This window comes from Pelodiscus sinensis, chromosome 24 (genome assembly GCF_049634645.1).
Source record: "Pelodiscus sinensis isolate JC-2024 chromosome 24, ASM4963464v1, whole genome shotgun sequence".
NCBI lineage: Eukaryota > Metazoa > Chordata > Testudines > Trionychidae > Pelodiscus > Pelodiscus sinensis.
In genome coordinates, this window is record NC_134734.1 from 16,678,949 (window position 1) to 16,706,835 (window position 27,887).

Genomic DNA, 27,887 nt, shown 5'->3' on the forward strand with positions numbered 1-27,887 from the left:
CAGATGTGCACCACCAGTAGAAACACAAACCTAGCTGTGGGCACTCTGCTAATCAGCTGAGCGGCATTGGAATCTGTCCTGAGTGGCTGCACAAGCACCCAGCTTACAGGGAACCCTGGTCTCCTCCCTGCAGCTTTCAGGTACAGCTACTAACCACCTCTACCCGCCGGGTTTCATTCTCTGGGCTGCTATGGCATTGCAAAGGGGTTTTGGGGGATGGGCAGTCTGTACAGCCCATCTGCGCTATAATGCATGGTCCGTACAGTCCATACACCCTATAATGCATGGTCTGTGCAGCCTGTACACCCGATGATGCATGTTTCCTATGATCTGTAATGGTTTGCACAGTCCCACACACTGTATAAAGTCCGCAGAACCCACGAACTCTATATTGGTCCCTACACCCTGTAAGGACTGTATGATCACTAATGCACAGTACTCTACAAGGCACAGGCTGGCTTGTACTGTCAACATGAGCACTGGGCCAAAAGCAGAACAGTTCAATTGAGCAACCTGTTAACTTTGGGGGTGCTGATAAAACAGGAGCCAAGTAAAAAGCCCTGTCTGAGGTCTAAAGCCATTTTTGGAGAGCACCGCTGTTAGCCATTGGTGCCCAGACTTATTATACAGAATGGCCACATAAACCTAAGCCCAACCTTGTGCAGGCCAAAGAGATTCTACCTATTTTCGTAAGATTAAAAGCCACCTGGACTGATTTATATTTTAAGTTCTGCTTGTTTCATAGGTGTTTGGATACATTGCTTCATACCAGTTGAGATAGGTTGTGTAAGCTCACATGACAAAATGCTAATGAATCGGCCATTACTATAGCATGTTGAAGCAAGGCATGGATGGGCATAGGTTGGGTTACATCTAGACCACAAAGAAAAGTCGGAAAAAGATAAGCAAATTGCCTATCTTTCTCCGCTTTTCTTTCGAAAGAGGCTTTTCCGAAATTTGGCGCGTCTACACGGTGCCAAATTTCGGAAAAAGCTGCTCTTTCGAGCCATCCCTATTTCCTCGTACAACGAGGTTTAGGGGGACGGCGAAAGAACGCGTCCGCTTTTCCAAAAATGTTTTTGGAAAAGTGGGCGCGTTCCTTGGACGTGGCATTGCTTTTCCGAGATAACTCCGGTATCCTGGAAAAGTGCTGCAGTCTAGGCGTTCGCCTGGCTGCTGCAGAAGGTGTCTGGAGCGATTTCATTAATGGGCTCCGTTGCATTTTATGGCTCACAAGTGCACCCCCTGCAGGGCGGGGCTTGCCATGGCCTTTGTGCACAAGGGAGAGATCATTTACCAAGCCTGCTGGCCATGAGCCGGCTGATCCTGCAGCAGGGAGGAAAACTATTTGGACCCCTAGAAACCATCCCAGCTTCCCAACCCAACAGTGGACAAAGGCGTGCCAATCCGCACCCCAAATCCCATGGGGGCCTGCAGCTGCAGAGCGAAGAGGACGCACCCACTACACGTGCGAGAGCATCGCACGCTTCTCCTGCTCTGCCCTCCCTCCCACCCTGCTTGGATTCAGCTGCCGCATGCTCACCTGCCCACCGCATGCATGTCCATGCGACAGTCACCCACCTGCGGGCAGGCAGGGGCGTCTCCCCCAAACGCATCACCCCCTTTTCCTGCTGCACACACGCTGAGTCCCAGTCTTGGCACTACATGCACGCACGCTCTTCCCCATATCTCCCCCTGCTGTGCTTGTGCACGCACCCCACAAACTTACACAGACTCACATGCACATGCCCACTTCCACCTTCCTTCACCGCACCACTGTCCCCAACAGGCCACCCAGCTGCAAATACTGCCACACAATCACACCTGGAGATGCACACCCAGACCTCCTGGGTCTACAGGCGCGGACTCATGCTTCCCACCCCCCACGCCGATCACCCTTAGCTGCACAGTCGTGCATGCACACACAGAGAGCCACACAATCACCTGACTCTGCACGCACGCATGTGTACACAATCCTGCATCAGCTGCACACAATCACACATGCCCACATCTCCCCAGCTGCAGCTGTGCACTTGTGCTCACACACATGCACGTCCATTCCCGCAGACACACACCCCCGGTTTGACCGCATGGACTCACACTCCCAAGGTCCCAAGGCGCAACTCTCCATTCACCCACAGAATGGCCACTGCACTTTCATCAGCAGCGTCAGGAGAGAATTGGGCCTCCTGTTCCTGGGAAAAGCCAGATCTCTCGGGTGCCAGATGAAGCCCCCAAATCTACGATTAACACCAGCGGCCCCTTCCTTGCACCCAGGAGATGGCGCCAGGCACTGCTGAGAAAGCAAGCAGCCGGACAAGCAGCCCATTATGGTCTAGATCTGGCATCCAGGACAGACGCCTTCGGAGGGCCAGAACCTCTCGCTCCAAACCAACCGCCGTCTCCCACCCACATCCCAGAAGCTGAGCTGCCCAATCTTCCCCAGGCTGAGCACTGCTGTAGCCACCCACACAAGAGTGAGTAACCGCGCCACCTAGTGTATAACGCAAACGATGCACTAGAGGAACGGCTGGCACTCAGGGTGAAATCTTCCGCGGCAGCTCCTAACGTCGAGTGCATAACTTTTTCCAGGTGCTCACCTGAAGCCTGATTTAGCCTAGGTTTTGAGGCTCAAAAGGGCCATTCTAATCATCTAGTCCAGGGGTCCTCAACCGGGGGCACGTGTAGGCAGCAGGGGTGTAATAGTGTAGTCTATTAACCGATTAACTGATAAGCAAACGCATATAGGTTAATGCTATAGACTACACACATTTCCCTCCCTACCGCCAGTACATTTTTTAGCAGGCTGGCCAGCAGCCTGGCTCAGTCCTGGCTTGCACCAGGTCCAGGATCTACCCCCACTGTGGCTCTGCATTTAAACTGAGTGGGCAGGCAGCCTGATTCAGTCCTGGCTTGTGCAATATCCAGGACCTCCCCCTGCTGCGACTCTGCATTTAAAGTGAATTAGGAGCCAGGCAGGCAGGCAGCCCGGCTCAGTTCTGGTTTGTGACGGGTCAGGGAGCTCAGACTCCCATCGGACATGGGCTGCTGCCACCCCTGCGCTGCTGCTTCTGTATCAGAGGCAGCAGCGTGGATTGACAGGCAGCCGGTCCATGAGGAGAGCTGGTTTTTAAACTGGCTTCTCTTGCAGACCAGCTCCCACCTGGCACCCCGCACTGCTGCCTCAAATACAGGGGCATCAGCGTGGAGAGGCAGGGGGATCCTCGGCAGTAGGGCCAGAGCGCACGGGCTGCTGGCTCCACTCCCGGGGACTATCGAATAGTTGACTAACCGATAAGAATTCATGAGGTTAATTGTCTAGTCAATTAACCGATATTTAACATCCCTAGCATGCAGAGGTCTTCCAGGAGATACATCTACTCACCTAGGCCCTTGCCTAGTTTTACAGCAGGCTCCAGGAAAAACACAAGTGAAGTCAATACACACTAAAATTTCATAGAGTGACATGTCCTCTATACTACACACTAAAATGTAAGTTCAAGATTTATATTCCAATTGATTTCTTTTATACGTACAATAGAAGCTTGCTGAGCATTGCTTGGTTCCTTCAGGGCAGGGGGCTGAAGAGGGGGTGTGCAGGAGTCAGGTTTGGAGAGTGAAGAGGGGCTCAGGGCAGGAGATTGGGGGGTTGGGAGGTGTGGGGGAGCTCAAGGGAAGGGCTGGTGGTCTCAGAGCAAGAGTTGGGGGAAGCCAGCAGCTTCTCCCCAGGATTAGTCTTGGGCTGATGGGGATACTTTTCCCCAGGGCTGGTCCAGGGCAGTGGGAACCATGTGGCCCAGCTTCAGGCTGCTCCTGGGAGCCAGGGCACTTGCTCCCCTTGTGGTCATTCTGGGGTATAACAGTCCCTGCTGTCATACCCCTCTCTGAGACGATGTCTACACTGTGTGCTTTTTCCGGAAAAAGATATGCAAATTGTGAACCACAATTTGTGTACCTTTTTCCACTTTCTTTTTTCAGAAGAGGCTTTTCCAACATTTGGCTTGTCTATACGGGGCCAAATGTGGGAAAAACCTCCTCTTTCAGAAGATCCCTTATTCCTCATACAATGAGAAAAAGAGGGCTTCTGAAAGAACGGATGTATTCCGAAAAAGCGGACGTGTTCCCTGGACCCGGCAGAGTTTTTCCAGGATTGGAAAAACTCTGTAGTGTAGACATAGCCAGATTAGAAACAATTGCATTCTATGCACATCCCATTATGCTGGCACACCCTAAGCCTATGCCCTGGTCTACACTTAGGAGTTATTTCGAAATAACTCCCCTTATTTTGAAATAACAAGCAGAGCGTCCATACTACCAAGCCCGTTTATTTCGAGATAACGGGCTGATTATTGTGAAATCTGTACTCCTGCTTTCCACAAGGAATAACACTTATTTTGAAAGAGTTATTTCGAAGCAGTGATAGTGTGAATGCCCCAGTGCCACTACAGCCAGTCCCCAAGTTGCAAACGGTTGAGTTACAACCATTCGCATTTATGACCAAAGCTCCCATGGAGTGGTCGTAAAGGCGGTCCCTGAGTTACAAATGCGACCCGCGCTTACGAACAGTACGGTCGCTATATAACTCAATGGGGTCCGAGTCACGAACAGATCGAGTTACGGCCAAGCGTTTGGTCCGTAACTCGTTCGTAACTCGGGGAGAGGCTGTATTTTGAAATATCAACTCCCCAAAGTAATTCAAACTAATTACTCCCCAGTGCGTTCTACGGCTCTAAGTCGAGGTAGCGCATTCGCATTAACAAAGCCTGCCTTGGACTAATTTCGAAGTGTCCCCTTAATATGGACATGCTATTTCAAAATTATTATTTTGGGAGTTATTATTTAGAAATAAGATATTTTGAAATAATTTCCTAATGTAAACATGCCCTGATCTTGCTTTAAGTTATGATAAGAGGAAACTGTGTGCTAAATTTGGTGGTCCTAACTTTTACTGTTTAGGAAGAGTTCTTGAAATAGAAACTCACAGATGGACAGACGGACACACACACTAGGGATTTCTACCCCCTGGCTAATACCACTCCATGGACCCAACCTCCATGAATTGATCTAACTTCTCTTTAAACTCTGTTATAATTCTAGCCTTCACAGCTTCCTGCAGCAAGGAGTTCCACAGGTTGACTATTTGCTTTGTGAAGAAGAACTTTCTGTTATTAGTTTGACGCCTGCTACCCATTCATTTCATTTGGTGTCCTCTAGTCCTTCTATTATGGGATCTAATGAAAAACTTTTCTTTATGCACCCTTTCCACACCACTCATGCTTTTATAGACCTCTATCATATCCCCCCCCCCAGTCTCCTCTTTTCTAAGCTGAAAAGTCCCAATCTCTTTAGCCTCTCTTCATATGGGACCTGTTCCAAACCCCTGATCATTTTAGTTGCCCTCCCCTCTCCCACCCTCTCTCTTCCCCTCTCCCACCTCCTTTTCCCAGTCTCCCTGAGTTTTGTTCAATAAAGAGAGTTTCTATTTTTGAACACACGTGTCCTTTATTTTGTACATCAGGAAGGGGGGCTAGGGAGGGTAAGTGGAAGGAGGTGAGGGAGGAATGGGGTATTAGCCCCCGATGGGGAGGACTGGGGTGGCTCTGCGGGCTCCTCAGGGTGGAAGCTCTCCTGCAGCCCCCTGATTGAACCCCCCCCCGGATGGCAGTCTGCGGCAAGTGCAGCTGGGCTGATGGCCAAGTGCTGTGATGTGCCCAGTGTGGGCACTCAGGGCAATCCAAGCCAGGACTGCTTTGCAAACAGGGAACCCCTGAGAACTGTCTGTCCGGGGTGGGGGTCGGGTCCCTTTAAGCACAGCCCTCGGCTAGCCTGAGACAGCAGCTCCACGCTCTAAGTCCTAACCTGATGCCCTGCCGGCACTGCTTCCAGCCATCCTTAACCTCGGTTCAGGGTCCACTCAATGTGGACATGCTAATTCGAATTAGCAAAACGCTAATTCGAACTAGTTTTTAGCTCTAGATGCACAAGTTCGAATTAGCTTAGTTTGAATTAACTAATTCAAATTAAGTTAGTTCGAATTAGTGCTGTAGTGTAGACATACCCTTACTGACTAGTTCAAACTAGGGGGGTAATGTAGTCATACGGAGTTGCAAATGAAGCCCGGGATTTGAATTTCCCGGGCTTCATTTGCATAAAGCCGGCCGGCGCCATTTTTAAATGCTGGCTAGGTCGGACCCCGTGCCGCGTGTGGCGTACAGCTAGTTCAGATAGGAAGCCTAATCCGAACTAGCCAGTCCGTGCCGCGTGTAGCCACGCGGCACGGGGTCCGACCTAGCCGGCATTTAAAAATGGCGCCGGCCGGCTTTATGCAAATGAAGCCCGGGAAATTCAAATCCCGGGCTTCATTTGCAACTCCGTATGACTACATTACCCCCCCTAGTTCGAACTAAGGGGGTAGTGTAGACATACCCTAATCGAGTAGTCAATGGAAATTCCATGCACTACTTGATTAGTGTATTAACAGCTACTTAACATCCCTAACACAGACAGACAGATGCACAAACTCTCTAAAATATATAGTAGATGGTACAACCAAGAAAGTCAGCAGTGTTTTAAGAATAGCGTGCAGCGAGACTGTTGTATTTTTAGGACTGATTTTATTCGCAAGTCGTTTTTAAGTGAGGGGAAACTTGGGGGATACGCAAGACAAATCAGACTCCTGAAAGGGGTACAGTCGCCTGGAAAAGCCGAGAGGCTCTGATCTAGTCCAGTGGATTTTCTCCAGTGATCCACAGGCCCCTAGTGGTCTGCAGGCGGAGAAACTGAGGCAACGAAAAAAAGGACTTGCTCGCAGGAGCCAGAGATGGGATTAGAACTAGCAGACAGTTCCGAGGACCCTGTGGCTGGATCACTAGCTCATCCTTCCTTAGACTCACGCCAGCCTTCTTGCTGATTCTCTGCAGCACCACGTGCTTCCTCGCACTGTAAGTGGCTTCTGTGCCCACATTTCCAAACTGACCCATGTGGAGGATGAGACTTCAGGGCTGCTCTGGGGTCCAGGCCCTTCTCTCCACAAGCTCCTGCCTTGTTGCTCTGCAGCGTGACAGTCTATGGGGAAAGGTCGGGCCTGCAAAGGCCTCTACGTCCATATTCATTTTAATGGGCACGGTGCCAGGGCTGGAAAATTGCTCCTCGTTAGCTCAGCAAAGCGTGGCGATAAACCATGGGCCGTGTAATGGGCTGCAGGCGAGGGCTGCACCGGCGAGGGGGACGCGACGGAGATGGGAAGGGAGCTTCCTGTGTTTGAACCCCAGGGATCCCCCATAAAACACACAGCCACACAATTATTTCCTCCATGCTTCCTTCCAGTGGCTGGCAGTGCCCCCTAGTGCCGGACAGCAGCTTCGGACTCAGTCCAGCTGGCATCTCCCTCAGGGGGCTCAGATTTTCCTCCACCAAGCAGGTTTCTCGTCCCACTTTCTTTGCAGGATACGGGGCGGGGGGAAGGCGGTAATTCCCACAGCTCTGTGAACTCCCTAAAGGCTGGGAAGGTGCTAGCCCCAAGCTTGTTCATGCCACTGGCGGGTGAGGAAACAACAGGGCCTGATTCTCAGTTATTGCACCCCTGCACGTGGCACAGGGACAGAGGGGGTTACGGTGCTTTAAAGTGACTTTTCTACCCCCCAGACTGTGGGGCCTCACAGAGCCCTGCCATTTCCATTGCAAGGAAGAGCAACCTCGGGGCTGCTGTAACATATGCTATGGGGAGCAGAGAGTAGCCGCAGTGCAGTGCACCACCAATCTGCCCTCTGCACTGGGGTCTGGGAACAGTGTGGGTTCAGGGCCCTCATGCCAGCTCCACCCCAGCTTGGGAGACCCCCTGCATAGGGGGCAGGTGGCAGGGGCTGGTTCCTGTGCTCTCTGGAGACACTACAGTCGTAGCCAGAGCCTACAGGCTTACTTCACAGTTAATGCTGTGCTTCAGCTTCAGACGGGGCTGGGAGGTGGATGGGGGAAGCACATTTTAAGCCACCATTGCAATCTTCATTTTCTGGGCTTTACCCGGCCCCTTCTCTGTGTCAAGTAGCACAGCCTCGGGGTGGCTCTCAGTTGCCCTCTGCTCACGCCGTGCTCATTAGGCCAGCCTCACACCTGTGCTGGGGGGGTGGGGGGGAGAGTCTCAGGTGGCCAGTTCCACCCCCTCTCAGGCATCGTTGTGCTGCCGGAGTGACTGGCAGGGGCCTGAGGTTAAGTGAGAATCAGGTCCCACAAGGGAAAAATCGAAGTGGGGTTTCCCCATGGCCACAAAAGCCGATGGATTAACATGTGCCCAGCCTGTGCCTGAAGGGCTCCCCATCCTCACTGTTCCCCCACGACAGCTGCCCACACCCTGCCCCTTTCCTCTGCTCAGCCCCAACCCCAGCGTGCCCTGGCACCGGGATGTTACTGCTCCCAAGGCAGGAGCCACGAGGAGGCCTCAACGTGGCCAGTTACTGGGCCGGCAGCGCGGCAACAGGCTGCTCCGTGGGGACCAGGGCACGTCCCTTTTCACTGAGCAGGCGTGGGGCAGGATCCAGGGCTCTCTGCTTTCGACCCCTCCGAGGGAGGAAATATGATCTCCGGGGAGGCAGGCCGGCCCAGCCACCACCTGGCAGGCGCCACGAGTGGCACGCGGCTGGCTCCTGCCCAGGAGGCTCTCTGGTAACGAAGCCAGGAGAGAGCAGCCAAGGAGGGGGAGGGGGGGATCGGGTTTTGAGTGTCATCAAAGCAGCACCATTCACACACAGATGGGAGCCAGCTGCCCCTCGGTCTGGCAGGCCTCGATCGTTTCATCCCCTCCTGGGCCTCACGTGGTCCAGCAGGTAGCAATAGCAAGGGGCCGGCTGGGCACCACAACGGGGACGCTTGCGGAGAGGAGGAGCTGAATTAGCTCTGGTCACTCTGCTCTCTCCCCTGCCACCGCCCCCTTTCTCTCCCTACCCCGCGTTCCCGCCTGCAGCTGCAAAAGCAGGTTGTGAGCCCTGTGATGGAAGGGGGCTGTCACGGGCAAAGGGGCTGGCGATCTGACCGTCGGCTCTGCTCCAGGAGCCTCGTCCTCCTCTTTCTGGAGCACACAAGAAGGAGCCAGCCCCCTGGGATTAGCACCCACAACCACGCCTTGTCCTCTGACCCAGACAGGGGCCTCGCCCCCTATCTTTGCTGCAGGCTTCTGGAGGGAAGCAAATTTTAAGCCACCATGGCAACCCTGGTATTCTGGGCTCTGCCCAACGACTCCTGCTTGCTGCTGTCAAACAGCACAGCCTTGGGGTAGCTCTAGCTTACGCTCAGCTCTCTACGGGCCACAGGGATCAGAGAGCAACCGCGCTGCATTTCAGCCAACCGCTTGAATCACCAGGAGCGAGGCGGGTGCAAAGCCAGCTTCACACCCGTGCTGGGCGGGGGAAGGAGAACCACACATCCTGAAAGCCACAGGCACAAGGAGCAGCTGGGCAGGTGGCTGCTTTCCAAGGGGTGGCACATGCCAGGAAGAAAGCCATAAAAGCCCGCAGGCCAGGGAGAGCCAGGAAGAGCTGAGTTCCTGGCATCCTCCCGCTGGGAAGGGAGCGTAAAGGCAGGAGCACGAACTTCACCCTCCATTTATGAGGCAGTAAGGCCGACCAGAGCGTGATTTATTACCAAAGCTCAGACACACCATGGGGAGAGACGCTCTCAGTCCTCGGAGGAGCTGGGAGAAAACCCGATTGCCCACAACAATTTGCCCACGGTTTGCCCAACCTTCTACCCTCTGCCATATTCCCCACTACGGCCACTGCCCTCCCGTCCCGAGAATCCTCTCAGTTATCCCCTTCAATCATGCGTTAGCCCCTGGAGAAACCGAAAGCAGGGCCTCATCGTGTCAGGCACTGCCTGTACACATAGGCTGTGTCTAGACTGGCAAGTTTTTCCGCAAAATCATCTGATTTTCCGGAAAAACTTGCCAGCTGTCTACACTGGCCGCTTGAATTTCCGCAAGAACACTGACGATCTCATGTAAGATGGTCAGTGTTCTTGCGGAAATACTGTGCTGCTCCCGTTCGGGCAAAAGCCCTCTTGCACAAATCATTTGTGCAAGAGGGCCAATGTAGCAGGGCAGCTGCCCTGTACTGGCCCTTTAGGAGCCAAACCCCAGCCTGGAGCAGGGCCGGGGAGTTCAGCCCAGCTGGGCGGCGTTGGCCAATTAAGGCCCAGCTGGGAGATATAAAAGGGAAGGGCTGCTTCAGCAAAGGCAGTGTGAGCCTGGCTGCAGAGGGAGCAGGATGCTCCCTGGAGCTAGGGCAGGGCTAGAGAGTCAGGCTGGGCCAGGGCGCTCGGACAGCCAGCCAACCGGCCAGCCTGCTAGGCCTGTGGCAAGGCCTGCTGGAGAGACACCAACCCCCGGAAGGGGGGCTCAGAGCGAGTGACTTGGGCACTGCCGGAGGGCAGTGTGGCGAAGAGAACAACGTGATTGGAGGATTCCAGAGGGGAAACGCCCCGTGAGCGGAGGCCTGTGCGGGCGGAATGGACTGATTCCGGGGACAGATGATGGACCCCTGCTACGGTGGTGAGTGACCCCCTCACAGCCAATGTAAACAGCACAGTACTGTTTTGTGCAAAAAAGCCCTGATGGCTAAAATGGCGATTGGAGCTTTCTTGCGCAAAACAGCGTCTACATTGGCCACGGACGCTTTTCCGCAAAAAGTGCTTTTGCGGAAAAGCGTCCTGCCAATCTAGACGCAATTTTCCGAAAATGCTTTTAACGGAAAACTTTTCCGTTAAAAGCATTTCCGGAAAATCATGCCAGTGTAGACGTAGCCATAGTGAGAGTCAGTCCCTGCCCCAAGGCACCTGCAATTCCAGCAAGCGGGGGGGAAATATTATCCCCATTTTACAGTTGGGAAACTGAGGCCCCATTCTCCAGTAACACGAAGGGCCCTTTCTAATGCCAGAGCAATGTAAAGTGTAAATGAGAAGTGAGTTCTAAGCAATTTGCCGATGGTTCTGCAGGAAATCCAGGTGTCCTGGGTGCCAGTCCACAGCCTTCCCAACACTCAGATCAGGGATGTGAATGTGTAACTGGTTACCCAGTAAACATCCCCTTATAGGGTGATTCTTACTGGGTAACAGTTAACCTGTGCCTGGGAGCAGCCCCCCACCTGTGGCCCATCATGACCATGCTGTGGGTCAGGGTGGAGGCCAGCAGCCCCCTAAGAGACCCACAGACACAGCCCTGCATGGGGCCGGAAGCAGGAGCCCCGCACAGGCTAGGAGCTGGTAGCACCACGTGGAACCAGCAAAGTCGGCAACCCTGCGGGGGGGGGAAGGAGCAGGAGCGGGGGGGGAAGGAGCAGGAGCGGGAGCCCCACAGGCTGGAGCACTCCCCCACCCGGAATCCAGCTCAATCAGTTAAACCGAACGGTTAACCGATTAAACGGGATTTTACTCCCTCACTCAGACTGGCGCACAGTTGAGGCGCGGTGGCAGTCACATGCCACCAGCACATGAGGAAGCTGGAGCCGTTGAACTGTGGCTCCAAGTTCCCTGAAAACTTTCTCGCTCTGGCTCCTAGCCTTTCCTATGTGAAGCGGGTGGCTGCCCTGCCGCATTCGCCTGGCCCTGCATGCTTGGACCCGCATACGCGCCAGGCCAGGGAAATCTGGAGGGGTGAGGGGTGGGAAAGAGCAGCAACTTCCAGACGAGATCTGAAAAGAGCAAGTTCTTCCCCCCCCCCCCCCCCGCCCCCTCAGCTGGGCCTAGCACTGCTGAAGGCGGCAGAACTGCATTGCACCAGCCGAGGTGTAATTCAAGCCAGGTGGCCCGTTGTCACCAGCTGAGGATCGTGCCTTTGGAGAGCTCTCACAGGATCCAAAGGCCCATGGCTTTGTTCTGAAATGAATCAAAAATTCCAGCCAGCCCCAACGCCACTTATTATTCGAGACCCCTCTTAAAGCGAAGCCAGCATGAGCGGCTGGGCATGAGGGGTGGGGCTGGGGATCTCTCCCGCCCCTCTTCCAACCTCCTCCCCGCCTCTTTCTTTTGTGTTTCTCCACTTTGCTGAGTGGCAGGGGGAGGCGCGGGCTCTCAAGGCAGCTTTTGTGCAGCAAGGAGCCGGGCGGGTGTCCCTGTGGGACCATTACGCCACCGCGCTCCCCAGCGAGACTCGTCTAGACAATAATTGCATGCACCTGACTTCTCAGCAAGCAAAGGAAACAGTGAACCCAACCCCGCCCCCCCCCCCCAAGCCTGCATCCCCCAGGAGCCGGGCAGCGGGAGGGGGGGGTACATGTGGAAATAAAGGCCTTTGTCCCGGGCTCCCTTCAAACACCTGTCGATAGCATTTCTCCCCTCCGAGCAGCTGGTGGAGATCAGATTTATTGGGGAATGCAGCCGGGGGGGGGGGGGGGTTGGTTTATCATTTCCTCCCCCCCCCCCCCACTGGGAACCTGAGAAAAATCTATCCTAGACTGGTAGAAGTTAGAACTTGGGCTGTATTCCCAGCTGGTGTGAATTGCCCTTGCTGTGGTGAAGTTAATGGACTCACACCAGTTTACGCTGGCTGAGATCCAGCCTTGCATCGATGGAGTTGATTCTCAGTTACTCTATTCCTGCACTGGGGGGCAGGGATAGAGGGGTTACAGGGCACTTTAAACAACCTTTGTGCTCTCTGTATTCTGGGGCCCTGCCCAGTACCCAACGTCAGTTAGGGCAGCCTACAGGCTGCTCGAATTTACACTCTGCTTCCATGGCACCCTATGAACCTTGGGAAGCCAAGAATTCCCATGGTGCAGTGTGCTCTGGCAATCCCCCAACCTGCTTCTATGCCGGGGTTGGGAGTGGGATGAGTACAGAACTCTAACATCTGCCCCGCTCCCCTTTCCCCCCCACCAGATAGGAGACCCCCCCCCCCCGGTGATGATACTCAGAGGGCCATTTCTACCCACTGGAGGGGTCTAATGAGACTGAGAATCAGGCCCTTTTAATCAATCTCTGCAAAATTCTATTTGACACGGGGCGGGGGGCGTCTATTGGTTAGAACAGGGGACGGGGTGGAGGAGGGGCGTCTATTGGTTAGAACAGGGGACGGGGTGGGGGGGGGCGTCTATTGGTTAGAACAGGGGACGGGGTGGGGGGGGCGTCTATTGGTTAGAACAGGGGACGGGGGTGAGGGGAGGGCGTCTACTGATTAGAACAGGGGACGGGGTGGGGAGGGCGTCTACTGATTTAGAACAGGGGACGGGAGTGGGGGGGGCGTCTACTGGTTAGAACAGGGAACGGGGTGGAGGGGGGGCGTCTACTGATTAGAACAGGGGACGGGGTGGAGGGGGGGGGTCTACTGGTTAGAACAGGGGACGGGGTGGAGGGGGGGCGTCTACTGATTAGAACAGGGGACGGGGGGGGGTGTCTACTAGTTAGAACAGGGGACGGGGTGGGGGGGGGGCGTCTACTGGTTAGAACAGGGGACTGAGAGTCAGGGTTCTTTTCCTAAGTCCAGCAGGAATGTGCGATGTAGCAGTGGGAATGGATTGGGAGCCAGGACCCCTGGGTTCCGCTCCCGACTCGGGGGTGGATTAGGCTCCTGCGTTCCCACTCACTCCAGGAGGGTTATTTGCCAGATCAGGCCCTTCTGTACGATTGTCACCAGAATCTTCACCTTGCTTAGGGCAGGCGCAGATTTGCAGGCCTGGGCGAGACCCTCTCGTGGTGATCTGGCAGGCCTGCTTCAACTAGGGATGCCTTGCTTTGTGTGTTCCCAGTGGTGTCCATCCTAGGCCGGGGAAGGCACTGCCTTCCCAAACTGCCTCACCTGGCCCCTCCCAGGCTCCACCGGAGACCCCAAGAGCTCCTCCTGCAGCCTGCTGCGGAGCCCCAGATGCTGGGGCAGGCGGCTTGGCTCTGCGGGAGGCGGGGACTTCCTGGTAAGGCGTTCAGCCGGCAGGCATGGTCAGGGTGGCTGGAGCGGCGTTGCTGGGGCACACTGCTGTGCTCTTCCTTGCTGGGCTCGGGGGCAAGGGCCAGTGGCCACACTGGAGGGGGGCAGCAGGCCACAGTGGGAAGTAGGCTGGGCACTGGCGGGACTGGGCCCTCCAAACCATGGCGTCCCTCCAGATGTTCCGAACATCTGGCCACATGCCCCTCTTGGACTAAGAGGAGATGCATGGATGGTGCCGGGGAAAGGGACTCTTAAGAGATCCTTGGCTGGAGGGGGAGGGGCGCTTAATGGAGTTAAATGCTTTGGGGAGAGGAAAGGAAGCGACAAGCCGCAGAGGGGAGGGGAAGGCAGGTCAGTAACATGCAGCTGGAGGTCAGCGGCTTGCTCCCTAATGGAGCAGGCTGCAAGCGCCATGAATTAGTGATGAGGAGGCGTGCTGTGGGGGGACAAGGACTAGAGCAGGAGGGGAGGGGGCGGCCTAGGCTAAGCTCATCTATCTTGCCACTAGAGGCGTGAGTGCCACTCACGCAGATGTACCCATGACAGCTTTGATCTCGCGAGCGCACTACCAATCACAGGGAGCACGTGGCCATGCAAGCGTCAGGCTGGGTGGCCCACGCTGGCCTGGGACCCAGGGGTATCCCTTGCACTGCTGCCTTGCCACTGCTATTTCTAGCCACGGTAGCTGGATGAAAGTGAGCACGGGCAGGCCGACACATGCTGCAAATTACTCCCCCGGTTCCAGGGTAGACATAGCCAGAGGGCTAGAGACACAGCTCAGTTTAGGGCAGGTTCTGATCTGAACCCTTGACTAGATGAGAAAGCGGGCTGGTTTAATAGAAGTCTGGCTTTGTCTTCACTACAAAAATGGTCTGTGTTGGACATGGAGGTAGCAATAGGGACGCACTATCCCACTGGAGAGGAAGCAGAGGTTGTTGTTTACTTTACCCAGGGGTGGCCCATGGCTACAGGCTGACTCAGCCATCACCTAGGGCGCCACCTTCAACGGCGCCCGACGATGATGTCACCCCATTGACAGCCGTGCAGGCAGGGGCGCCAATCGCGCCTTCCACCTGGGGTGCCTGCTGCCACAGCCCACCTCAGGCCGCTCCTGACTTTACCCTAGCTAATCAAGATCACCCCCAGGCCGCAACACCACCTGAGGTGTAGTTTTGTCTCGCTGTATCAATAGGGCCCTACCAAATTCACAGTCCATTTTGGTCAATTTCACCTTCATAGGATTTTTTTAAATGGTAAATTTCATGAGTCCAGATATTTCAGTCTGAAATGTCACGGTGTTGCCATGGCCGGGGGCCTGACCCACAAAGGAGCTATGTTAAGGCTGGAAGGTTATGGCAGGGGGGTTATTTCTGCGCTGCTGTTGGCAGCGGTGCAGCCTTCCAAGCTGGGCAGCCGGAGAGCGGTAGCTGCTGGCCCGGAGCCCAGCTCAGAAGGCAGCGCTACCACCAGCAGCGGCACAGAAGTAAGGATGGGATGGTATTACCACCCTTATTACTGCACTGCTGCCTGAAGAGCTGGGACCTCTGTCAGCAGCAGAGCTCCCCGGGTGCCCAGCGCTGAAAGCAGCAGCACAGCAGTCAGAACGACATGGGTAGGATGTTGCCACCCTGACTTCTGCGCTGCTGTTGTGGGGCGCTGCCTTCAGAGCGGGGCACCCGGCCAACATTACAACCACTGCTCTCCAGCTGCCCAGCACTGACGGCAACACAGAAGTAAGGGTGGCAACGCCGTGACCCTCCTAAAATAACCTTGTGATCCCCCTGCAACTCCCTTTGGGGTCAGGACCCCCAATTTGCGAGATGCTGGCCTCCCTGTGGGAGGAGGGAGCGCTCAGTGGTTTGTGGATTGGCCCACTAAACCCAAGTTTGTGAGCTCAATCCTTGAGGGGGCCATTTAGGAATCTGGGGCAAATTTGTCAGGGAGAGTACTTGGTCCTGCTGTGACAGCAGGAGACTGGACTCAATGATGTCTCAAGGTCCCTTCTGGCTCTATGAGATGGTATATCGCCATATATTATTATAAATCTGTATAGTATAGAGACAAGGCGCACAAAATCCTGATTTTATGGGAAGACACCAGATTTCACGGCCTGTGTCATGTTTTGCATGGCTGTGAATTTGATAAGGCCGTAGACCTCAGCAATCACCTGTCCCTTGTCTCCACTCCAGGATTTTACATCGAGATAGGTAGCCCTCTCCAGACAAACTAGTACTTTTCTGGCAGGAAAGACACAGCCTCAGGCGAATTCAGATTGGACACAGAGCTTCTCCACAAGGGGCATTACCCACTGGCCCAGTCTACAGTGGGAACCCATGAGGGTCTCCATCTCTTGGGGTCTTCAAATCAAGACTGTCCACCTGTCTGGAAGAGATTCTTCCCCTGAGTTGGAGTGCTCGATAACAGGGTGAAATGTAATGCCGTGTCCTACTCACGGGGGTGGCCTTTCTGGCCATAAATGCTATGAATACGGCCCCTTTGCACCACACTGCCCTGGTGAGAAGCGGGTGGACGTGTAATTGAGACCCTTGTGTGGTTCTAGGATGGTGCAGAGGGGTCTCGGTGTAAAGGAGACTCCGCCCCAATCAATGAGTGATGGCACTGGCTGCTTTTGGCATCCTGATGCATGTACCAGCCTGCACCCGCTCTTGTTCCTGTCTTGTGCACTTGCCCCATGAATATACTGTCAGCTCTTGGTGCCACACTGACTCTCTCCTCCCCCGACAGGAATAGCTGCTTTCACACCCAGCAGGCACGCAACCCGGGAAGCTGCTTCTGCCAGCATGTCACCCCGCCAGCCTGTCTCACTCCTGCCCCAGAGGGACCCCCTCCAGGCGGGCGCATGCGAGGAGCTATTCTCCATGGTCCCCTCAGCACCAGGCCAAGGTGCCAATTAGTGCCACACCTTGTTTGTGAGTAATCCACCATGCAAAGGTTTTGTTTTAATGATCCTAGGGTGGCGGGGGGAGGGGGCTGGTTTCCTTTCCCACCCCCACTGCCCAGGACTGGGTGGCATGATCAGCTGTTCAAGTTCCCCTTTGCTGCTTGTATCTAATGCTCTGCACCCCCCACCGAGGTGTCTCACACCACTGAGTCTCCTTTAAAAGCTCAGCCAGCGAGCTTCATGCACCTTAATCCCTTAAGGTGGCCCACAACCCCTGTCACCCTAAACCCTGGGGTGAAAAGGAACTGGATAGGTACAGGACACTAGTAATAACTATGTAATAATGCACCTGCACCTCCTTACTCCGGGTATCCCTAATCCGTGGTACGGAGAAGGAGGCCGATCCCCACCAGCATGCAGCATGCTCCCGAGGCCTGGGAGTAGCAGGAGCACAGATCCACTTGTGCCCCTGGGAGCAGGGCACTGGGTAAGTGCACCAACTCATACCCAGAACCCACCATGTCCTCCCTGTAGGGTTGCCAGATACTTGCACAAAAAATCCAGAACATGGCGGGACAAAAATTGGTTCAACAACAAGAAAGGAAAAAAAAAAAAAAAAAAGGTTGCTGCGCCTTTAAATTCCTGTGCTTCTCGTTCCACCCACCCCTGCCCAGACACAGCAAGGGAAAAATGTCCCCACCAGTCTTCCATCTGAGAAACAGAAAATACAGGTATTTTCTGGGAGGTTTTACAGGACAGAAGACGCAATTACCAGACTGTCCAGGCGAAAACCGGACACCTGGCAACCCTACCTCCCTGGCCCGGCAACATCTTTAATCCGGCAGACCCTGTTTCCCAGGATTGCCAAATTAAAGAAGTTCAAGAATCTACAATATGCTACATTTGCATTGAGGGGGAAGGATGAAATTCAAGAAGGACAAAAGCAAAGTACTACACTTAGCAAGGAATAATCAATTGCTCAAATATCACATGGGAAGTGACTGCCAAGGAAGCGGTACTGCAGACCAGGGTCTCGGGATTATAGCGGATCACAAACTAAATACGAATCAACAATGGAACGCTGCTACCAAAAAAACCCCAAATCCCCAAACACCATTCTGGGATGCATTAGTAGGCATGTTGCAAGCAAGACATGAGAAGTAATTTTTCCCTCTACTCAGCATTCATAAGGCCTTAACTGGAGTCTTGTGCCCAGTTCTGGGCACTACATTTCAGGAAAGATGTGGACAAACAGGAGAAGGTCCAGAGAAGAGCAACAAAACCAATCAGAGAGTGATCAATTGTTCTTTTATCCACTGAGGATAGGACAAGAAGCAATGGACCTAAATCGCAAGCATGAGAGGTTTTGATTGGACATTAGGAAAACCTTCCCGTGGCAGGATAGTTAGGCACTAGAACACATGCCTACTGAGGCTGTGGAGGCTTTTTAGAGCATGTTAGACAAACATCAGCCAGACATGGTTTAAATCAGCAGCGGGCAAAAGCTTTGGATCTGATCCATCACAGTCCTCTGGGCTATCAATGTCCAACAGCCCAGGGAGAGTCTGAGGCAGGCTCCCTGCCGGCCGCGCCCCACCTGTGGCTCAAAGCAGCCAGCTGCTGGGGCCAGCCTGTGCGTCTCTGCACAGCACATGCCACATGGGAGAGGGGGAGAGAGGCTCTGCATGCTGCTCCCGCCCCCAGCACAATCCTTGCAGCTCCCATTGGCTGGAAGCCATGCTTGTGGAGGCAAGCGAGTGACGAAGCCCCTCCCCCCCACCAATGGCATGCCATACAGAGTCATGCATGGTCCTTTCTACACTCAGCCTTCATCCCAGACCTGCATCCCCTGCATAGAAAAATGTGGTTCTCGACCACTTACCAAAATCTTGGGATGCCCCCCCACCCATGAAAAGTTATTGCCCACCCTTGGTCTAGACAGTATTTAGTTCTGCCTCAGTGCAGGGGACTCGACTAGATCACCTACTCGGGTCCTTTCCAGCCCTGTATTGGTTTTCTCTGCTCCTTTGCTAGCTATGGCCCCATCCAGCCTCTCCACTGCTCCTTCCCAGTCGCTGTATTGAGCTGTCTTGAATTCACATCCCAGGCCGAATGTGTCTTTCCTAGACTCACTGGTCTCAGCATTTTACACTCACTTTGCACTGGTGTAAATGGTTATGCCAAGTTCAGAACAATGGAGAATCAGGCCCCATGGGACATCAGGTTCTAAATAGGAATAAATGTAAATTGCAGAATCGGAGACATAAAGAGACCTACTGATCCTAATCTCATGTGCAAGGCAAGCGGGAGTCAGGACTCCTGGGTTCTATTCCCAGCTCTGGGATGGGGGTTCAGCGGTCGTTTGAGCAGGGGCCTGGGTTTTATGCCCAGTTCCACCCAAACTGCCTTGCACAAAACAGCTCCATTTCCAACACCCTCCCTCATACAAAGCATCCCTCCCCCAGCCCTGCTGTGAGCCTACCTGCGATACAGAACTTGTACCACCATCTGGGACCACGGAGCTGGCATGAACTCTTCTACCAACAGCTGATGCTCTGTCTCAGTGCAGACCCCCATGGTCTCGGCAGCTGCTGGGTGTCTGTCTGGCCCCCATCCAACAGAAGCAGGAGGATCTGAGTTCTCTCTGCATGAGAGCAACCAGGACACGATGGGTATCTTCGCACCATCTCGCTGAAAATCTTTGTATCAGCGTCAAGCACCATCGTGGGTCCCAGGAATTGCTGGATGCTCCAAATTGCTGAGCATTTGCTCCTGGGATCTGCCTTCCCCTTTTGCAACAGAGCAGAAAATAGAAGGGAGACAGAAACACTCCGTTAAAAAGCTTGGAAGGCTCCCATACTAATTATGAACAAGAACATAGCGAACAGCAGCGGCTTGTGTTCCAGGATAGACATTGCACTTTTTTACTGTTATTTTTTATTATGAATTATTTCTGTTACAGTAGCACCACAGCACTCCACTTATGGATCAGGATCCCATAGCACAAGATGCTTATGAACACCAAACCAAAAGACTCTCTCCCTACACTACAAACTATCCTGCTAGGTATGATTATCTCCACTTCAGAGATGGGTAAACAAAGGCACAAAGCAGAGTTAGAAGCAGAACAAGGCATAGATCCAAGGAGTCCTGACTCCCCCTTGACTGCTCTAATCAATAGACCATGGTTTCCACACCAGGGCCAAAAATAGAACAAAGAGCCCCCAACCCCTATGCCTCATGTTCTAGCCACTACTTCCCACTGCTCTGGAGTAGGCCGGAAATGATTCGTAGATTCCAAGGCCAGAAGGGACCCAATATAACCATCTGGTCTGACCTCCTGGATAACATAGGCTCCAGAACTTCCCCAAAATAATTTCTAAAGCAAATCTTTTGGGAAAAAACCATCCCATCTCAATTTTTCAACAATGGAGAATCTACCATGACCCTGGATAAATTGTTCCAACGGATCATTGTTCTCACCATTACAAAATTACACCTTATTTCCACTCTGAATTTATCTAGTTTCCACTTCCAGCCATTGGATCGTGTTAGATCTTCCTCTGTTATTAAATATTTGTTCCCCACATAGATACTTGCAGACTGTGAGCAAGTCACCCCTTAACCCCCTCGCTTAGGCTGAGCTTTTTGTGTCTATCACCATGAAGCCTATTTTCTATTCCTTTAATCGTTCTCGTGGCTCTTCTCTGACCCCGCGCCAATTTATCAGCACTCTTCCCGAATTCTGGACACCAGAAGTGGACACAGTATTCCAGCAGTGCTTGCATGAGACAACAGAACCCCAAAGTCACCTTGTGTTGAACCTTAGACCACACTGTTTTATGGTGAATGCACAAAATCCTGAAACGAGGGATGTAAAAGGTTAACCGGTTACCTGGTAAGCATCATCCTAACCAGCATGCTTATTGGGTCAGCTGGTTAGCTGAGTAAATGTAATGTTTAACCGGTTAACTTTTTAAATGTTATTTTACACCCCTACTGAAACTAAAACAAAATCACCTTCCAAATGTCCCATGCTAAAACTTTCGGGAGGGGTTCCCCACTAGTCTGAGCCCTCCCTGCTCCCAACAGCCCCAGTACCGTTGCAGCATGTTCTGGAAACATGGATGAAATGTAGCAAAGTTATCCACGGGTGTGCATGTGTGTGGGGAAAGAGAAGCTGATACAAAGGCACAGGATTTTGTCAGCTGATTGCTCCCCCGTCCTGCAGATCCCAGAGTGGACCCCATGAGCTTTGGACATGCCCAGATGGTACAGCAATGGGTGTCTGTGACAGGCCAATGTCTGGCCCTTTGCCCTTAGCTGGCATCTTTTCCTCCCCCTGTATCCATGAGCAGCCCGAGGTGGGCTGCGGTAGCTGGCGCCCCAGGTGGAACACACGATCGGCGACCCCGCCTGCATGGCCGTCAATGGAGTGACGTCATCATCGGACGCCCGGACGCCCTGTGACATCATCATCGGGCGCCCTGGGCGCCCCATTGAAGGCAGTGCCCTAGGTGATGGCCAGGTTGGCCTATAGTCACAGGCCACCCCTGCCTGTATCTGAGGTTTCGCATGGACACAGCGGAGCCCCAGCATTCTGAAAGGGCCAGTTCACACCCAACCGGTCGGCATTTTTGGGGAGCAGGGAGCTTGTCTGTTTTATGTGTCTGAAAATTTACCGTCATCCTTACGTTGTGATGGAATCACATACAGAAACAGCAAACACTAACTAAAATGATTAATTAAATAATAATGACCCAAATAATTAATAATTGGTTAAAAATAGAAATAATGGCAAATAGGAACATATTTAGCAGCAGCAGCAGCCAGAGATCGGCTCATCTGGTGCAGGGATGTGCATGCTGGGGCAGAATGGCACATCCAAACGGGAGCATAGGGGCAGGGTGGCCGCTGCCCACCCTCAGAGCCTTTGAAGGCCAGAGAGTAGCAGGAATCAGAAGGGATTGGTGTTCCATGTAAGCTGGGCATTTGTGTGGCTACTCAGGAGAGATTCAAATGCTGCCCAGCTGATTAGCAGAGCTCCCACATCTGGGTTTTTTATTATAGTGGTGGTGCACATGGCCTCGGTGCACATAATATTTATACCACACCTGGATGGAAAAAGTCTGCACGTGGCTGAAAAAGATGGAAGGGAACATTGGAAGGAATCAGACATTTATCTGGATAATAAGAACATTTAGATTCATCCCCGGCTGGACTCAACTCAGGGCCTGATTCTACCTTGCCCAGAGTCTTGCACGGTCACTGACATTAGTGCAAAGTGAGTGTGAAATGCACTGGCGTAAATGACTGGGAGATACAAAGAATTAGAGAAGGGTTGAAAATCTTGCTGCGTCAGGGCATAAACCAACCTCTAACTAGGGATGTAAAGGGTTAACTGGTTACTGGGTAAGCATGACCCTTACTGGCATGCTTACCAGGGTAAACAATTAACTGGTGGGGGGCTGCTCCGGCTGAGCCTGGCCTGGCTGGAGCAGCCCATGATTCCGTGGGCTTGCTCAGGCTGCAGAAGCCCTGGCCAGGCTAGAGTAGCCCCTGGCGCACGATCACGGTGAACCCATTAAAACATTAAGTTTAACCAGCTAACTTTTTAACCAGGATTTTACATCCCTTCCTCTAACAGGTGGGGTCAAGAGGAAGCCTCCCCTCAGGCCATGTCACCCCAGAGGCGAAGGGGTTCTTACACCTTCTGCTGCCGAGGTCCAGGATATTGGGCTAGGCAGGCAGACCCCAAGTCTAACAGAATGGTAACTCGTATGTTCTGGGCTCTCCCAGCAGTTAAACCTGTTTTGCTAATTGCCCCACTCCCCACTGACATCCGAGACACATCAGGCCCATTTGCTTTCCATTTCCCCAATGATCAGCAATAAGCTCTGAAATTGGAGAGTCTGCTGCCGCTGTGACTAGCCCATGAAATATATCCATTGTGTTGGCCCCTTGGCCGGTTGTAAATGAGAGAGGGGGGAGCTCTGGGGACACATCCCAGCCCTGCTCCTGATAGAAAGTGGGGCAGGGGAATTTCCCAGGAAGCTGCATGCTGTAACTGCTGGCTTGATCTGCCTGGAACAAAATGCTTTCAAACAATTCTCTCCCTTCGATAAATGGCTTAGACTTTTCAAGCATTAGGTAACTTCCATTGGAATCCTCGTTAATGTAGCTACACATCTATGAGTAGCAGACAGTACCGGTTTGGTCAACTTAATGCTTCCTCTGTACTTACACACACACACACTCTGCATCACAAGCTTTCAAATACACGTACACGAGATACATAATTTGAACGCATGTCTTCTAAAAGGAGGTATGATGTGAAGTTCTCAAGTGATTACCCTAGAAACAAGGGTAAACAATGACCCCACCAAGATGTCCAATAGACCACTTTGAAATAGTCACATTTGTTCCAGTATGTTCAATGACTCTGGATTATTTCAAGACATAAAATTAGATTTCTTTGTGACCTCAGCACCAACTGAAAGAGTAAAACAAAATCTGATTATACATATGGACTGTGTCTAGACCGGCCACTTTTTCCGGAAAAGCAGCCACTTTTCCGGAAAAACTTGCCAGCTGTCTACACTGGCCGCTTGAATTTCCGCAAAAGCACTGACGATCTCATGTAAGATTGTCAGTGTTTCTGCGGAAATACTATGCTGCTTCCGTTCGGGCAAAAGTCTTTTTCTGAAAAACTTTTGCGCAAAAGGGCCAGTGTAGACAGCTGAGATTTGTTTTCTGCAAAAAAGCCCCGATTGCGAAAATGGCGATTGGGGCTTTTTTGCGGAAAAGCGCATCTAGATTGGCCACAGACGCTTTTCCGCAAAAAGTGCTTTTGCGGAAAAGCGTCCTGCCAATCTAGATGTGCTTTTCCGAAAATGCTTTTAACGGAAAAGTTTTCCGTTAAAAGCATTTCCGGAAAATCATGCCAGTCTAGACGTAGCCCCCGAGACGTATCATTGAACTGTAGGAACGCTGGTGACATTGCTACTCAACTTCTTGTTCATCGTTCTACTCTCTGTCGAGAGTGAGCGGGTTGCCGCAGGCTTCATGGCCGTGGCATGTACACAGTCAGCCGGCCATACCGGTACAGACACAAATAAGGTCTTGTTGAACTCAGATCCCAATGGGACCTGGAAATACACAGAAAGTTGTTCCTCACCCACATTTTTTCATCCATCTTGCAATCAGGATCCAATATTTGGTTTCCAAATGTGCGAAAACATCTAACCCCAGCTTTCCCATCCACAATTGTTCGGGGTGGCTTCCCCAGACCCTGCGCTTTGTGAGGCTCCATGGCAGCCACCTAAATCAGCAGTTCCCAACTGCTGGGCCACAGACTGGTGCTGGTCCGGGAACCGCTGGCTGCCAGGCCACCAAAGCTGCTGGAACTTAAACCAGCTGTTTGTGGCGACTCAGTTCCGGCAGCTGTGGTGGCTGATTTTTGCACCAGGGCTGAGGCAGCGGCAGGAGGAGGTGGAACAGGAGGTGCCTCCTTTCCTCCTTTCCCCTTGGTAATGGCGGCCTGGCTGGGGCTCTGCGCTCCCACCCCCACTCATGGGGGCGCAAGACATGCTTTGGGAGGGAGGGGGGACGAAAGAGGAGGAAGCACGTGTGCCACCAACAGATGTTCCCTCTGCCCAAATGGCAGCAATGGCCATGTTCCCTCGGGTGGCAGCCTCCCTCTGGGGAGTGTGGGGGTGGGGTGGGGGCAAAGTGGTGTAGAGTGAGGGCGTGGTGGGGTCACAGGGCAAGAGGGTGTTGGCATGGTCAGTAGGGGTCAGAGGTTAAAGGGTCAAAGGGCACAGGGCATAGGGATGGGGTCAAAGCATGTTAGGCACTGGGAAGCAAGGGGCTGGGTTGGCGCTAAGTGGACCTGCAACGTTTTATTTACATATTTGATTATCCATTATTTGCATAATGAATATGCAAATACGCAAATAAATGTTACCAGCCCGCCAAAAATTGTGAATGGGTTTGCCAGTCCGCAGTATAAAAAAGGTTGGGAACCATCCAGGCAGCCCAGGGGATTACTGGGGCCTGGAGTGGGGTGGTAACGGGGGGTACTCACCACGGCAGTGGAAGCTGGAGCAACCCAGCTCCACTCTGCCCCACCTGTGCTCCACTTCACCGCAGCAGCAGGAAGCAGCACCCTGGTCTCAGTGCACTCCACTTCCCACCACTGCAGTGGGGCACAGAGGGCTGGGAGGGGGCAGAGCGGAGCGTAAGAACATAAGAACATAAGAACGGCTGTACTGGGTCAGACCAAAGGTCCATCTAGCCCAGTATCCTGTCTGCCGACAGTGGCCAACACCAGGTGCCCCACAGAGGGTGGACCGAAGACAACGATCAAGCGATTTGTCTCCTGCCATCCCTCTCCAGCCTCTGACAAACAGAGGCCAAGGACACCATTTTATCCCCTGGCTAATAGCCTTTTATGGACCTAACCTCCATGAAATTATCTAGCTTCTCTTTAAACTCTATTATAGTCCTAGCCTTCACAGCCTCCTCTGGCAAGGAGTTCCACAGGTTGACTACACGCTGTGTGAAGAAGAACTTTCTTTTATTAGTTTTAAACCTACTCCCCATTAATGTCATTTGGTGTCCTCTAGTTCTTCTATTTAGGGAACTAATAAATAACTTTTCTTTATCGGCCCTCTCCACACCACTCATGATTTTATATACCTCTATCATATCCCCCCTCAGTCTCCTCTTTTCTAAACTGAAAAGTCCCAGTCGCTTTAACCTCTCCTCATATGGGACCCGTTCCAAACCCCTAATCATTTTAGTTGCCCTTTTCTGAACCCTTTCCAAGGCCAAAATATCTTTTTTGAGGTGAGGAGACCACATCTGTACACAGTATTCAAGATGTGGGTGTACCATAGTTTTATACAGGGGCAGTAAGATATTCTGTGTCTTATTTTCTATCCCTTTCCTAATAATTCCTTGCATCCTATTTGCCTTTTTGACCGCCGCTGTACACTGTGTGGAAGTTTTCAGAGAACTGTCCACGATAACTCCAAGATCTCTTTCCTGATCTGTCGTAGCCAAATTAGCCCCCATCATACTGTACGTATACTTGGGGTTATTTTCCCCGATGTGCATTACTTTACACTTATCCACATTAAATTTCATTTGCCATTTTGTTGCCCAATCACTCAGTTTGGTGAGATCTTTTTGGAGTCCCTCACAGTCTGCTTCTGTCTTGACTATCCTAAACAGTTTTGTATCATCTGCAAACTTTACTACCTCACTGCTTACCCCTTTCTCCAGATCATTTATGAATAAGTTAAAAAGGATTGGTCCCAGGACTGACCCTTGGGGGACACCACTAGTTACACCTCTCCACTCTGAAAATTTACCATTTATTCCTACCCTTTGTTTCCTGTCTTTTAACCAGTTCTCAATCCAAGAAAGGACCTTCCCTCTTTTCCCATGGCCATGTCATTTACACAAGAGCCTTTGGTGAGGGACCTTGTCAAAGGCTTTCTGAAAATCTAAGGATACTATATCTACTGGATCCCCCTTGTATGCATGTTTAACCCCTTCAAAGAACTCTAACAGATTAGTAAGACAGGATTTCCCTTTACAGAAACCATGTTGACTTTTGTCCAAGAAATTATGTTCTTCTACATGCTTCACAATTTTATTCTTTACTATTGTTTCGACTAATTTGCCCAGTACTGAAGTTAGATTTACCGGTCTGTAATTGCCAGGATCGCCTCTACAGCCCTTTTTAAATATTGGTGTCACATTGGCTACCTTCCAGTCATTAGGTACGGAAGCCGATTTAAAGGATAGGTTACAAACCACAGATAATAGCTCAGCAATTTCCCATTTTAGCTCTTTTAGAACCCTTGGATGAATGCCATCCGGTCCCAGAGATTTGTTAACATTAAGTTTTTCTATTTGTTCCAAAACCTCCTCTAATGACACTTCAATCTGGGACAGTTCCTCAGATTCATCACCCACAAAGGACGGTGCAGATTCAGGAATCTCCCCAACGTCCTCAGCCGTGAAGACTGAAGCAAAGAAATCATTTAGTTTCTCCGCAATGGCTTTATCGTCCTTGATTGCTCCTTTTATAGCTCGATCATCTAGGGGACCCACAGATTTTTTAGCAGGCTTCCTGTTTCTAATGTACTTAAAAAACATTTTGTTATTTCTTTTTGAGTTTTTGGCTAGCTGTTCCTCAAAATCTTTTTTTGCTTTTCTTATTAAATTTTTACACTTGATTTGACAGTGTTTGTTTTTTTCTATTTATCTCACTAGGATTGGACTTCTACTTCTTAAAAGATACCTTTTTGTCCCTCACTGAGCAGGCTCTCGGCTTGCTCCCGTTCCTACCACCATAGCGAGTGTGGAAGGGAGGGTCCAACCCTCTGATGCTGCCCTGTGCTAGGCCCCCAGTAATGCCCTGGCTTGTGTTGCTTGAGGGAGGGGTCTTTGGGCAAGGGGGTGGGGCAGGGCATAGGGGGAGGGGTGGAGCGGGAGCAGGACAGAGCAGAGGCAGGGTGGGGTAGGGCCTACGGCGGGGTGGGGTTGAGGATTTGCCCTGGTTCTCAGTCCTAAGACTCTGGGAAGGGGGCTGCCCCAGGCCCCGCACCCCTCAAGGGACAGTCCTGCATCCAACTCTGTGTTTGCCAAGATGGCCTTACCACATGCTCTTCAAAACTGTCCTCATAAGGGAGGCATTTGCCCAGTGACTTGTCCCTTTTGCTGACTAATTTCAGGTGCAAACAAATCAGATCACTGCGGGTCTCCTTTTCTTTCCTGCTCTGTCACACAGTGCTGCGACCAATCTCCTTGCTGTACAAACTTCAGCTTGTCCAGCAATCTCTCTTAATTTGGCAAGAACTCTGAATCTGAAGGTTCCCTTTCTATTGACAATATTAAATACGGGTTTTCTCCCCAATAGCAAATATGGGTGACACAGAGTCACATCCTGGTAATGCATGTGCAATACAAAATATATGGCAGGACGAGTGCATCATAAATGGCCCGCAGCAGGTTGTAGCCAATGGGAGTGCTCAGGGTAGGGGCAGTGCACGCAGCTTCTGCCCCCAC

General features: G+C 52.2%; 1 protein-coding gene across 1 annotated transcript in view; it reads right to left on the reverse strand.

Annotated features, from left to right (window-relative positions):
* The window catches only part of LOC102443460 (prelamin-A/C), a 114,546-nt gene extending 95,241 nt beyond the window's left edge, over positions 1–19,305 (reverse strand). The window contains exon 1 of the mRNA XM_075907263.1: positions 19,288–19,305. The gene's annotated coding sequence lies outside the window, so the exon portion shown is untranslated. The remainder of the gene's footprint in view (positions 1–19,287) is intronic.
* Between the last annotated feature and the right edge of the window lie 8,582 nt (positions 19,306–27,887).